We start from the raw sequence: 14,117 nt of genomic DNA, 5'->3' as shown, positions 1-14,117 counted from the left end.
GTGATAGATTTCGACATGTGCTCGCTAACAATATCCTAACCTTTGGCGTATACAGCCTGTATGCAGACATATCAGTCTCCATGGTTACAGACAGCAAACATAACCAAAGTAGTCTGACCTTAGTCTTGCAAAACTTCTATCGCATCTATCTGCGCACAACAGAGGTTTCAACAAACTTTTCATAAACCAACATTACAAATGATAAGAAACTCTGCAACATATCTTATCAAGGAAATCTGCTTCTTTCTCCATTTAAGAGCCTCTTCTCTGTCACCTAAACTCGTAGCTAAAGTCTATAGGGGACAATGCAAGACAGTATCAGATTACAGCCGCCGATAGAAATTTATGGAGATGAGAAGAGCACAATGTGATAACTGGCCCATGGAGAGACAAACAGATCATGCTGCTATTTTCTAGTAAGTGTTTATCTCACTGTAAGAGACGGATTCACAGATACACTGCTCAGTTGCATGATCTGGTCGTCAGTATTTGTCTAAGTTCAGTTATCGTTAGTAATTGGATGCATGGAGGATGAATAGGCAGGAGCAGATTATGATTAACATTTAGAAGGAAGGAGCAGAGGAGAGTTATGTTAGTGAGTTGCGATAATAGCCTTGTCTAAAGAGACCTGCTTTTAAAGCACTCTTAAACATGGGGGTTAGGAATTAAGTCAGCTCGTTTGGGGTAGTGAATTCCAGAAAAGTGGTGCAGCACGAGAGAAGTCTTGGAGATGGAGGTTAAAGGTTCGGATTATGGAGGATGTTAGTCTTAGATCAGTTGCAGAATGAAGAGCATGGGTAAGGCGACAGACGAGAGATGTAGGGAAGAGCAGAACTGTGGAGAGATTGTTGGCGAGAGAGAATTTGTATTCTATTTTGTAGCGAATGAGTAACCAGTGCAATGGCTGGCACAGGGTGGAGGCGACGGTGTAGCATCTGGACAGAAATACAACCCTGGCTGCCGCATTCAGGATGGATTGGAGAGAAGTTTAGTTAGAGGGAGACCGATCAGAAGAGAGCTGCAGTAGTCCTGACGAGAGAATAATAGTGACAGTAAGGGTTTTTGCAGCTTCAAAGGTGAGAAAAGGTCGGAATCTGTAGATATTTTAAAAAATTCAGGTAACATGAGTGAGTAAATGATCGGATGGGGAATAAAGGAAAGTGAATGGTTGAACCCTCCAAGGTAATTGCAATATCAGGTATAGTTCGATTAGTAGAGGGAGGAGACAAGGAGTTAAGTTTTAGAGAGATTCAGTGACAGAGGAAGGACATGATGTTAGAGACAGCGGACAGACAACCCCTGGTATTTTGCATTAGAGTGGGGGTGATGTCAGGAGGCCATGTCTATAGTTGGGTGTCGTCAGCCTAGAGATTATACTGGAAACCAAATGTATAAGGAGAGGAGAGGGCCTAGCACGGAGCACTGAGTTACCCCGATGGCAGATGTGTGTGCACAATACTCTCTGAAACATCCCCAGAAATGACAGATACGTTTTAACATGCCTAATCCTCATCTTTCAGGGGAGGAAAGGTGGGCTGGTTGTATTACAATGTCGCTCTCTCTCTCTGCCTATGCAGCATCAATAGTAACAAGATATAATGTTAAAAATAATAATAAAAAATGGAAAAAAAAAAAAAAAAAATATCGCAATATTCTCACCTTCCGGCGTCCCGCTCAGCGTTACCGATGCTCGTGATGCTCCCGGCAGCTGCCGTTCCCAGTAATGCATTGCAAAATGACCCGATGACGTCGCGGTCTCGTGAGACGGCTACGTCATCAGAGGTCATTGCACGAAAAGCATTACTGGGAACGGCAGCTGCCAGGAGTATCGGGAGCATCGCTAACGCTGAGCGGGACGCCGGAAGGTGAGAATATTGCGATTTTTTATTTTTTAACCTGGGTTGTGTTGTGTATGCGTTTTCGCAGCAGAAAACCGTTGCGAAGACGCATACACAACAGGTGCACATAGCTTCGACGGGTCCGTCAGAAAAACCGGCCCAGTGCACCCGTTTTTTACAATCTGCACGGGATCCGTCATTTCAACATTTTGACGGACCCTGTGCAGATTGTAAAACCGGAAGTGTGATAGAAGCCTTACTGTCATGAGATCACATTGCTGATTCCTTCACTGGTGACCTGAATTACAACTAATGGGCCCCGTGTAATGCTTCATTTCTCCTGTGATGGCGCTTGCTGCCAGCCCAGCAAGAACAGACTGTAATCATCTTATTAAAAGGAATTGTCCATACCGCCACGTTATCACTGAGAAGTGTCTGTTATGCTTGTTATTTGACTATACGCAGGTAAAATGTGGCAGCCTACAGCTTTATATTATCTGCATTATTTATTCATATCACCTTCTTTAAATAAAAATAAAACGGTCTTAAATCTTACAGTTTTCATATTGGTCACTCAGTCCAATACTAGATTAATAATTGCTGTTCTGTACAGGTGACATTTCAGAAGTCTCATTTCATCACAGAAAGGATTACAATAACAGATAACTCCACTATAACACAGGATCCACCATTCACAATAGGTGATATCACAGCTCACCTCCTCCTCCTGTACAATGACTGATAACATCTCTATATACAGCAGATGACACAGGACCCACCATTCACAATAGGTGATGTCACAGCTCACCTCCTCCTCCTGCACAATGACTGATAACATCTCTATATACAGCAGATGACACAGGACCCACCATTCACAATAGGTGATATCACAGCTCACCTCCTCCTCCTGTACAATGACTGATAACACCTCTATATACAGTAGATAACAGGATCCACCATACACAATAGGTGATGTCACAGCTCACCTCCTCCTCCTGTATAATGACTGATAACACCTCTATATACAGCAGATAACACAGGATCCATCATTCACAATAGGTGATATCACAGCTCACCTCCTCCTCCTGTATAATGACTGATAACACCTCTATATACAGTAGATAACACAGGATCCACCATACACAAATATTATTATTATTTATTTATATAGCACCATTGATTCCATGGTGCTGTACATGAGAAGGGGTTACATACAAATAACAGATATCACTTACAGTAAACTAACAATGACAGACTGATACAGAGGGGCGAGGACCCTGCCCTTGCGGGGTTACATTCTACAGAACGGTGGGGAAGGTGAGGCGGTATCTCCGGTGGTGATGAGGAGGTAGCGGGGTCAGTGCAGGCTGTAGGCTTTCCTGAAGAGGTGGGATTTAAGGTTCCTTCTGAAGGATCCGAATGTGGTTGATAGTCGGACGTGTTGGGGTAAAGAATTCCAGAGGATGGGGGACATTCAGGAGAAGTCTTGGAGGCGGTTGTTTGAGGAGCGAATAAGTGTGGAGGAGAGAAGGAGGCCTTGGGAGGACCGGAGATTGCGTGAGGGAAGATATTGGGAGATTAGATCAGAGATATATGGAGGAGACAGGTTATGGATGGCCTTGTAGGTCAGTATTAGTAATTTGAACTGGATACGCTGAGGGAATGGGAGCCAGTGAAGAGATTTGCAGAGGGGGGAAGCGGAGGAGCGAGGGGAGAGATGGATTAGTCGGGCAGCAGAGTTAAGGATGGACTGGAGAGGTGCAAGGGTGTTAGCAGGGAGGCCACAGAGGAGGGTGTTGCAGTAGTCAAGGCGGGAGATGATGAGGGCATGCACAAGCATTTTAGTAGATTGACGGTTGAGGAAAGGACGGATTCTGGAGATATTTTTGAGCTGGAGGCGACAGGAGGTGGAAAGAGCTCGGATGTGCGGTTTGAAGGACAGGGCAGAGTCAAAGGTTACTCCAAGGCAGCGGACTTTGGGTACAGGGGAAAGCATGATGTCGTTAATTGCAATAGATAGGTCAGGTAAGGAAGATCTATGGGATGGAGGAAAGATGATGAGTTCAGATTTGTCCACATTGGGTTTGAGGAAGCGAGAGGAGAAGGAGGAGGATATGGCTGATAGACACTCTGGGATTCTGGACAGCAGTGCGGTGACGTCAGGGCCAGAAAGGGAGATCTGAGTGTCATCAGCATACAGGTGGATACTGGAATCCATGTGACTTAATGAGTTGTCCCAGGCCAAGTGTATAGACTGAGAAGAGTAGGGGTCCTATAACAGAGCCTTGGGGGACTCCAACAGAGAGAGGGTGGGATGAGGAGGTAGTGTGGGAGTGGGAGACGCTGAATGTGCGGTTGGAAAGGTACGAGGAGATCCAGGATAGGGCGAGGTCTTTGATGCCAAAGGAGGAGAGGATCTGTAGTAGGTGGAAGTGGTCAACTGTGTCGAAAGCAGAGGACAGGTCTAGAAGGAGGAGTACAGAGTATTGTCTGTTAGCTTTGGCTGTAAGTAGGTCGTTAGTGATTTTGGTCAGGGCTGTCTCAGTTGAGTGATGGGGGCGGAAACCAGATTGTAGATTGTCAAAGAGCAAGTTAGATGACACAATAGGTGATGTCACAGCTCACCTCCTCCTCCTGTACAATGACTGATAACACCTCTATATACAGTAGATAACAGGATCCATCATACACAATAGGTGATGTCACAGCTCACCTCCTCCTCCTGTACAATGACTGATAACACCTCTATATACAGTAGATAACACAGGATCCACCATTCACAATAGGTGATGTCACAGCTCACCTCCTCCTCCTCCTGTACAATGGCTGATAACACCTCTATCCAAGTACCTAACAAAAAGTGACTATAAATAAATCTAGTGGCCAGTGTAAAAAAAATTGCAAGATTTTCCTTTTTTTCATACACACAGTAATATAAAAAAATAAAAATAACCCTTAGAAACAACAGCCCTTTTCTGAGAACACATTCTGATGTCAATGAGCTTCTGAGTGATCAGAATATTACATCAGGAGCATTCCAGTCGTGTACATGCAGAACAGGTTTTTCCAGGGCAAACCCTGCATTCTCCTACTTAACAAGCAACACTGAAGGTTTTGTTGTTGTTTTATTTGCCCCACTATAAGGGTATGTTCCCACGGTCAGTAAACGCTGTGGGCTGGACGCTGCATACATCCGCAGCATCCAGAAGTTACGGCATAGTGGATGGTATTTCAAGAAATCCCATGTCCACTATGCGTGCACCGATGGCCGCGGCTTACCAGCGGAGACGGACATGCGGCGCGTCCTTCCAGACCGCAGCATGTCTATTTATCTTGCGGAGACGCTCAGTCTCCATAAGATAAATCTCACCGTACAATGTATTGGATGCGGTGACTCCGCACGGTTAAATGATTACATGTGGAATCACCTGCGTTCAAAAGCCAGCAGAGCTTTGGAAACAGCGGACATGTGCTGTCCAAAGCGCTGCCGATTTCTGACTGTGTGCACCCGGCCTAAGAACAGTCTCGCAAAGGAAACAACCGAGAAAGTCAGCCGACAGTAACAACTTTTCAAAGTTATTCCTGAGTTCCGTACTCCGGAGCTTGGAGCAGCTTTATGAAAAGACGACGAATCCCTCAACCCCACACACACAGGTTTACAAAGTCTCGTCTGAAAACAAGGAGAGTGATAAAGAAAGGACTTTATGGACAAATCCTTTTATTTCTTGTGCCATTGTGGAAAATGAAAAACTGTTCATACAAGTTCTCCATACAAAAAAAAAAACCAAACAGGTTGAACACTGATTTATAAGACTGCCACCTTAACACGGACCCATGGACTGTTTACAACCAGTGATGTCAACTCCTCTGGCTCTTGGCAGATAACTGTGGGCCCGAGTGCTTTGGCGGCTAATCCAATTTTCAAGGTCTCTAGCCCTTTGATTCTTCCTTACTCTACGCTCTATTCATTATTGAACAATGCGGCGCACGCAACGCTGAATTAAATGCAGACGCCAAACACTGCCAGTTTCAGGACATTCTTTGTGCTCTGTGCTCCCACGATGTACATACAACAGTCTCTGCGTCTCCCTCGCGATGTACAACAGCAGTCTCGGCGTCTCCCACGCGATGTACATACAGCAGTCTCGGCATCTCCCACGCGATGTACGTACAACAGTCTCGGCGTCTCCCACGCGATGCACGTACAACAGTCTCGGCATCTCCCACGCGATGTACGTACAACAGTCTCGGCGTGTCCCACGCGATGTACATACAACAGTCTCGGCGTCTCCCACGCGATACACATACAGAAGCCTCGGCGTCTCCCATGCGATGCACGTACAACAGTCTCGGCGTCTCCCACACGATGTACGTACAACAGTCTCGGCGTCTCCCACGCGATGTACGTACAACAGTCTCGGCGTCTCCCACGCGATGTACGTACAACAGTCTCGGCGTCTCCCACGCGATGTACGTACAACAGTCTCGGCGTCTCCCACGCGATACACATACAGCAGCCTCGGCGTCTCCCACGCGATGTACGTACAACAGTCTCGGCGTCTCCCACGCGATGTATATACAGCAATCTCCTCATCTATGTTATGTATACTGCAGACCTTCCACTGCTTGAGTTGTATAAATATTACACGAGCAGTGATTAATTTCCACTTTGAGTAGAAATGCATTGAAATATGTATCAGAGTTCGGAACAACGTATGTCTGCGAGTTGCTTACAAAACTTATCATCGCATAGTGTTGAGTGCGCTCCAGACTGACGCAATCCTGTGAGCGCAACATCCTCCGTACCGCCTAACATCACAGCTGCACCAAAAAGAATGGTCCTTAGCAGAAAAAAAGGTTCCCCACCCCTGTGTTATAAGGACTCTATACACAGATACATTACTGGACAACTTTTAGTTAAAACTTTTTGCAAAGTGGCTTCATTTTATAATTTTAAAGCGCTGGAATAATTGGCCACTTCTTGATTCTGCTGCAGACCCTTCTTGCAGGACTGATTGAGGCAAGTGAATCCCCATCGTACGATAAAGCCGAGTCATTTACCGGAATCCATTAGTGTCCTCCCAAACTGCAGTCTGGCTTTAGAGTAAGATTGCGAGCAGAAATCCATTATGTATAAGCTCCGGCCATTAATCAACTCCTGATCAATGTTTGTAGGAGAAAAAGTCAAGAGGACTCCATGTAAAATTACATTACTGGGCAAAAGGGTCAAAGACGGACACAAGATTTAAAAGGGTAGATCCGTGGTAAGGAAAATTGATGGGCTGGGGAGGGTCAAATGTAAATAGCCCCTAAAACTAAACTTACTTAGGTGGTCTTCCCATATAATACACTAGATGGTGGCCCGATTCTAACGCATCGGGTATTCTAGAATATATATGTATGTATGTATGTATGTATGTATGTATGTATGTATGTATGTATGTATGTATGTATGTATGTATGTATGTATGTATATAGCAGCCACACAGTATATAGCACAGGCCACGTAGTACATAGGAGCCATGTAGTATATAGCAGATAAATACTACGTGGCCTGTACTATATACTATGTGGCCGCTATATACATACATACATATTGCAGAATACCCGATGCGTTAGTACAGCCCACGCAGCATATAACACAGCCCAAACAGTATATAACACAGGGCACGCAGTATATAACACAGGGCACGCAGTATATAACACAGGGCACGCAGTATATAACACAGGGCACGCAGTATATAACACAGGGCACGCAGTATATAACACAGGGCACGCAGTATATAACACAGGGCACGCAGTATATAACACAGGGCACGCAGTATATAACACAGGGCACGCAGTATATAACACAGGGCACGCAGTATATAACACAGGGCACGCAGTATATAACACAGGGCACGCAGTATATAACACAGGGCACGCAGTATATAACACAGGGCACGCAGTATATAACACAGGGCACGCAGTATATAACACAGGGCACGCAGTATATAACACAGGGCACGCAGTATATAACACAGGGCACGCAGTATATAACACAGGGCACGCAGTATATAACACAGGGCACGCAGTATATAACACAGGGCACGCAGTATATAACACAGGGCACGCAGTATATAACACAGGGCACGCAGTATATAACACAGGGCACGCAGTATATAACACAGGGCACGCAGTATATAACACAGGGCACGCAGTATATAACACAGGGCACGCAGTATATAACACAGGGCACGCAGTATATAACACAGGGCACGCAGTATATAACACAGGGCACGCAGTATATAACACAGGGCACGCAGTATATAACACAGGGCACGCAGTATATAACACAGGGCACGCAGTATATAACACAGGGCACGCAGTATATAACACAGGGCACGCAGTATATAACACAGGGCACGCAGTATATAACACAGGGCACGCAGTATATAACACAGGGCACGCAGTATATAACACAGGGCACGCAGTATATAACACAGGGCACGCAGTATATAACACAGGGCACGCAGTATATAACACAGGGCACGCAGTATATAACACAGGGCACGCAGTATATAACACAGGGCACGCAGTATATAACACAGGGCACGCAGTATATAACACAGGGCACGCAGTATATAACACAGGGCACGCAGTATATAACACAGGGCACGCAGTATATAACACAGGGCACGCAGTATATAACACAGGGCACGCAGTATATAACACAGGGCACGCAGTATATAACACAGGGCACGCAGTATATAACACAGGGCACGCAGTATATAACACAGGGCACGCAGTATATAACACAGGGCACGCAGTATATAACACAGGGCACGCAGTATATAACACAGGGCACGCAGTATATAACACAGGGCACGCAGTATATAACACAGGGCACGCAGTATATAACACAGGGCACGCAGTATATAACACAGGGCACGCAGTATATAACACAGGGCACGCAGTATATAACACAGGGCACGCAGTATATAACACAGGGCACGCAGTATATAACAGGGCACGCAGTATATAACAGGGCACGCAGTATATAACAGGGCACGCAGTATATAACAGGGCACGCAGTATATAACAGGGCACGCAGTATATAACAGGGCACGCAGTATATAACAGGGCACGCAGTATATAACAGGGCACGCAGTATATAACAGGGCACGCAGTATATAACAGGGCACGCAGTATATAACAGGGCACGCAGTATATAACAGGGCACGCAGTATATAACAGGGCACGCAGTATATAACACAGGGCACGCAGTATATAACACAGGGCACGCAGTATATAACACAGGGCACGCAGTATATAACACAGGGCACGCAGTATATAACACAGGGCACGCAGTATATAACACAGGGCACGCAGTATATAACACAGGGCACGCAGTATATAACACAGGGCACGCAGTATATAACACAGGGCACGCAGTATATAACAGGGCACGCAGTATATAACAGGGCACGCAGTATATAACAGGGCACGCAGTATATAACAGGGCACGCAGTATATAACAGGGCACGCAGTATATAACAGGGCACGCAGTATATAACAGGGCACGCAGTATATAACAGGGCACGCAGTATATAACAGGGCACGCAGTATATAACAGGGCACGCAGTATATAACACAGGGCACATAGTATATAACACAGGCCACGCAGTATATAACACAGGGCACGTAGTATATTGCACAGCCCACGCTGTATATAACACAGCCCAAGCAGTATATAACATTGCCCACATAGTATATAGCACAGCCCACATAGTATATAGCACAGCACACGCAGTATACGTATAGCAGCCATGTAGTATATAACGCAGCCCACACAGTATATAACACAGCCCTCATAGTATTTAGCAGTGTGGGCACCATATCCCTGTTAAAAAAATAATTAAAATAAAAAAATAGTTATATACTCACCCGCCGGGATCCAGCGAAGCTCTGGCGATGCGCGCGCGCGGCTGCCGCCATCTTCCATTCCCAGGATGCATTGCGAAACTACCCAGAAGACTTAGCGGCAATGCATCTCTGGGAACAAAAGATGGCGGCAGGCGCGAGCGCATTGTCGGACGACGGAAGGTGAGAATAGCAGGTTTTTTGTTTTTTTATTATTTTTAACATTACATCTTTTTACTATTGATGCTGCATAGGCAGCATCAATAGTAAAGAGTTGGGGACACACAGGGTTAATAGCAGCGGTAACGGAGTGCGTTACCCGCGCCATAACGCGGTCCGTTACCGCTGGCATTAACCCTGTGTGAGGTGACCGGAGGGGTGTATGGAGAGGACGCCGGCACTGACTGCAGGGGAGTAGGGAGGGACTAATCGGACTGTGCCCGTCGCTGATTGGTCGCGGCAGCCATGACAGGCAGCTGGCGAGACCAATCAGCGACGCGGGATTTCCGTGACGGAAGTTGCAGACAGAAAGACGGAAATACCCCTTAGACAATTATATATATATATATATATAGACTAGATGGTGGCCCGATTCTAACGCATCGGGTATTCTAGAATATGTATGTCCACGTAGTATATTGCCCAGTCACGTAGTATATTGCCCAGCCACGTAGTATATTGCCCAGTCACGTAGTATATTGCCCAGTCACGTAGTATATTGCCCAGTCACGTAGTATATTGCCCAGCCACGTAGTATATTGCCCAGCCACGTAGTACATTGTCCAGGCACGTAGTATATTGCCCAGCGATGTAGTATATTGCCCATTTACGTAGTATATTGCCCAGCGACGTAGTATACAGCACAGAGCCACGTAGTATATTGCCCAGCGATGTAGTATATTGCCCATTTACGTAGTATATTGCCCAGCCACGTAGTATATTGCCCAGCCACGTAGTACATTGTCCAGGCACGTAGTATATTGCCCAGCGATGTAGTATATTGCCCATTTACGTAGTATATTGCACAGCGACGTAGTATACAGCACAGAGCCACGTAGTATATTGCCCAGCCACGTTTGTCACAGGTTAAAAAATAAACATATACTCACCTTTCCGAGGGCCCCTTGTAGTCCACGGCAGCTTCCGGTCCCAGGGTTGGTATGAGCGCAGGACCTGTGATGACGTCGCGGTCACATGACCGTGATGTCACGTCAGGTCCTTCTGCCATACCATCTTTGCCACCGCAACCTGCAACGGAAGATGGCGGGCGGCGCAGCGGACTACAGAGGGTGAGTATAGCAGGTTTTGTTTTTGTATTTATTATTTTTAACATTACATTTTGTACTATTGATGCCGCATAGGCAGCGTCAATAGTACAAAGTTGGGGACACACAGGGTTAATAGCGGCGGTAACGGAGTGCGTTACCTGCGGCATAACGCGGTCCGTTACCGCTGGCATTAACCCTGTGTGAGCGGTGACCGGAGGGGTGTATGCGGGCGCCGGGCAGTGAGTGCGGGGACTAAGGAGCGGCCATTTTTTTCCAGACTGTGCGCGTCGCTGATTGGTAGCGGCAGCCATGACAGGCAGCTGGCGAGACCAATCAGCGAACGAATAACCGCGACAGACAGACGGAAGTACCCTCAGACAATTATATAGTAGATGGCATAGGATAAAGGGTTTATTCTAGTCACAGAATAGGAGAAAACATGCTAGATGTGAGGTCCTCACAGACCCCTGAACACAGGACTCTGAATGAAGGGGGGGTCTACAATGCGAGTTACAGCTCCCCTCATGGTCCTTTAAGGGACAGTATCATTATCAATTGGATAGGAGATAACTTGCTGATTGTTAGGGGTCCGGGACCCCAACTGAAAGCTGCAGAAGTCGAGCATGCACACCTCCACCTCTGCTCCACACATTCCGGACTGCCAGAATCAGCTCAAGACGCAGATCACTACGATGGGAGAGTCACCGCCGACGCTCGGGACGCAGATCACTACGATGGGAGAGTCACCGTAGATGCTCGGGACGCAGATCACTATGATGGGAGAGTCACCGCTGATGCTCGGGACGCAGATCACTACGATGGGAGAGTCACCGCTGATGCTCGGGACGCAGATCACTACGATGGGAGAGTCACCGCTGATGCTCGGGACGCAGATCACTACGATGGGAGAGTCACCGCTGATGCTTGGGATGCAGATCACTACGATGGGAGAGTCACCGCTGATGCTCAGGATGCAGATCACTACGATGGGAGAGTCACCGCTGACACTCGGGACGCAGATCACTATGAGAGTCACCACCGACACTTGGGACGCAGATCACTACGATGGGAGAGTCACCGCTGACACATAGGATGCAGATCACGACAATGGGAGAGTCACCGCTGACGCTCAGGATGCAGATCACTACGATGGAAGAGCCACCGCTGACACTCGGGACCCAGATCACTACGATGGGAGAGTCACCGCTGACGCTCAAAACGCAGATCACGATGATGGGAGTCCCCACGGACGCTCGGGACAAAGATCATGACGATGGGACAGTCACCGCTGACTCTCGGGATGCAGATCACTACGATGGGAGAGTCACCACTGACGCTCGGGACACAGATCACTAAGATGGGAGAGTCACCGCTGACGCTCAGGATGCAGATCACTACGATGGAAGAGTCACCGCTGACGCTCGGGACCCAGATCACTATGATGGGAGAGTCACCGCTGACGCTCAAGACGCAGATCACTATAATGGGAGTCACCACGGACGCTCGGGACGCAGATCATGACGATGGGACAGTCACCGCTGACTCTCGGGACGCAGATCACTACGATGGGAGAGTCACCGCTGACACTTAGGATGCAGATTACTATGATGGGAGAGTCACCGCTGACGCTCGGGACACAGATCACTACGATGGGGGAGTCACCGCTGACACTCAGGACGCAGATCACTATGATAGGAGAGTCACCGCTGATGCTGCAGCTGCATTTAAGGGGTTAACAGCAGCAATCACAGCCTATCAGGAAGGGTTACAGGGGTTGTGCAGACTGACACTGCGGACCTCCCTGCACAGCCGTGTTCACACTCAGGCGCTGCATCTTCGCCCCTATCGGAGAAAATGTGCTCCTGAATCCGACACGGGTCTTCACAGTGCTCGGAGCGCTGGTGACCCGGCGATGTTCTCCTTTCTGAGGACGACATTTACATTTTGACATTCTGTAATAACATATATGGGTCAGATAAAGGCATAAAGTCACGCTTGTTCACGCTGCAGTGTGTATGTCCGGCGCTGACTTCAGGGCTGACCTCGGGGGGAGGCTGCACCGGACCCTGCACTGGATGGATAATGTAATGTGTGCAGAAATACAGGACACCAGCAGAGCAAGGAGGAGGATAATGGGACGGGAGGATCAGCGAGGACACCGCATGATGCAACCTCATGTAAGGAGACAAAACCGCACGACCGGCTCATCACAACCCTCTGTGTACATCACAGGCAACCTGCTCAGGAAGGGCCGGGAAAGAGCAGCTCTGGCACTGACTGTGTGCAGCCAGACACTACACCGTCATATAATACTACACCGTCATATAATACTACACCGCACGCTGCACCGCCAAATAATACTACACCGCACCACCAGATACTACTACACCGCACGCTACTCCGCCATAACACTACATCACACGCTACTCCGCCATACAATACTACACCACCAGATACTACTACATCGCACGATACACCGCCATATACATCACACGCTACTCCGCCATACAACACTACATCGCACGATACACCGCCATATACTACATCACACGCTACTCCGCCATACAACACTACACCGCAAGCTACTCCGCCATATACTACACCACACGCTACTCCGCCATATACTACACCACACGCTACTCCGCCATATACTACACCACACGCTACTCCGCCATATACTACACCACACGCTACTCCGCCATATACTACACCACACGCTACTCCGCCATATACTACACCACACGCTACTCCGCCATATACTACACCACACGCTACTCCGCCATATACTACACCACACGCTACTCTGCCATATAATACTACATTGCACGCTACTGCGCACCACCAGATACTACTACACCACACGCTACTCAGCTAAATAATACATCGCACGCTACTCCGCCCTATAATACTACAACACACGTTACACCGCCATATAATACTACATCACACACTATACCACCATATAATACATCAAACGTTACACTGCCATGTACCACACCGCACGCTACGCTGCCAAATAATACATCAAACCTACACCGCCATAATACTACATCACCATGTAATACTACATCACAAGTTACACCGCCATATAATACCACACCACCATGTA

At 47.5% G+C, this 14,117-nt stretch overlaps 1 protein-coding gene across 2 annotated transcripts in view; it reads right to left on the bottom strand.

Annotated features, from left to right (window-relative positions):
- The window catches only part of EPRS1 (glutamyl-prolyl-tRNA synthetase 1), an 85,051-nt gene that overhangs the window by 66,610 nt on the left and 4,324 nt on the right, over positions 1 to 14,117 (bottom strand). The window lies entirely within an intron of this gene.

Source organism: Ranitomeya variabilis, chromosome 2, assembly GCF_051348905.1.
Source record: "Ranitomeya variabilis isolate aRanVar5 chromosome 2, aRanVar5.hap1, whole genome shotgun sequence".
Classification (NCBI taxonomy): Eukaryota; Metazoa; Chordata; class Amphibia; order Anura; family Dendrobatidae; genus Ranitomeya; species Ranitomeya variabilis.
Note: the sequence above shows the minus strand (reverse complement) of the source record. Positions and strands in the feature narration are given on the sequence as shown.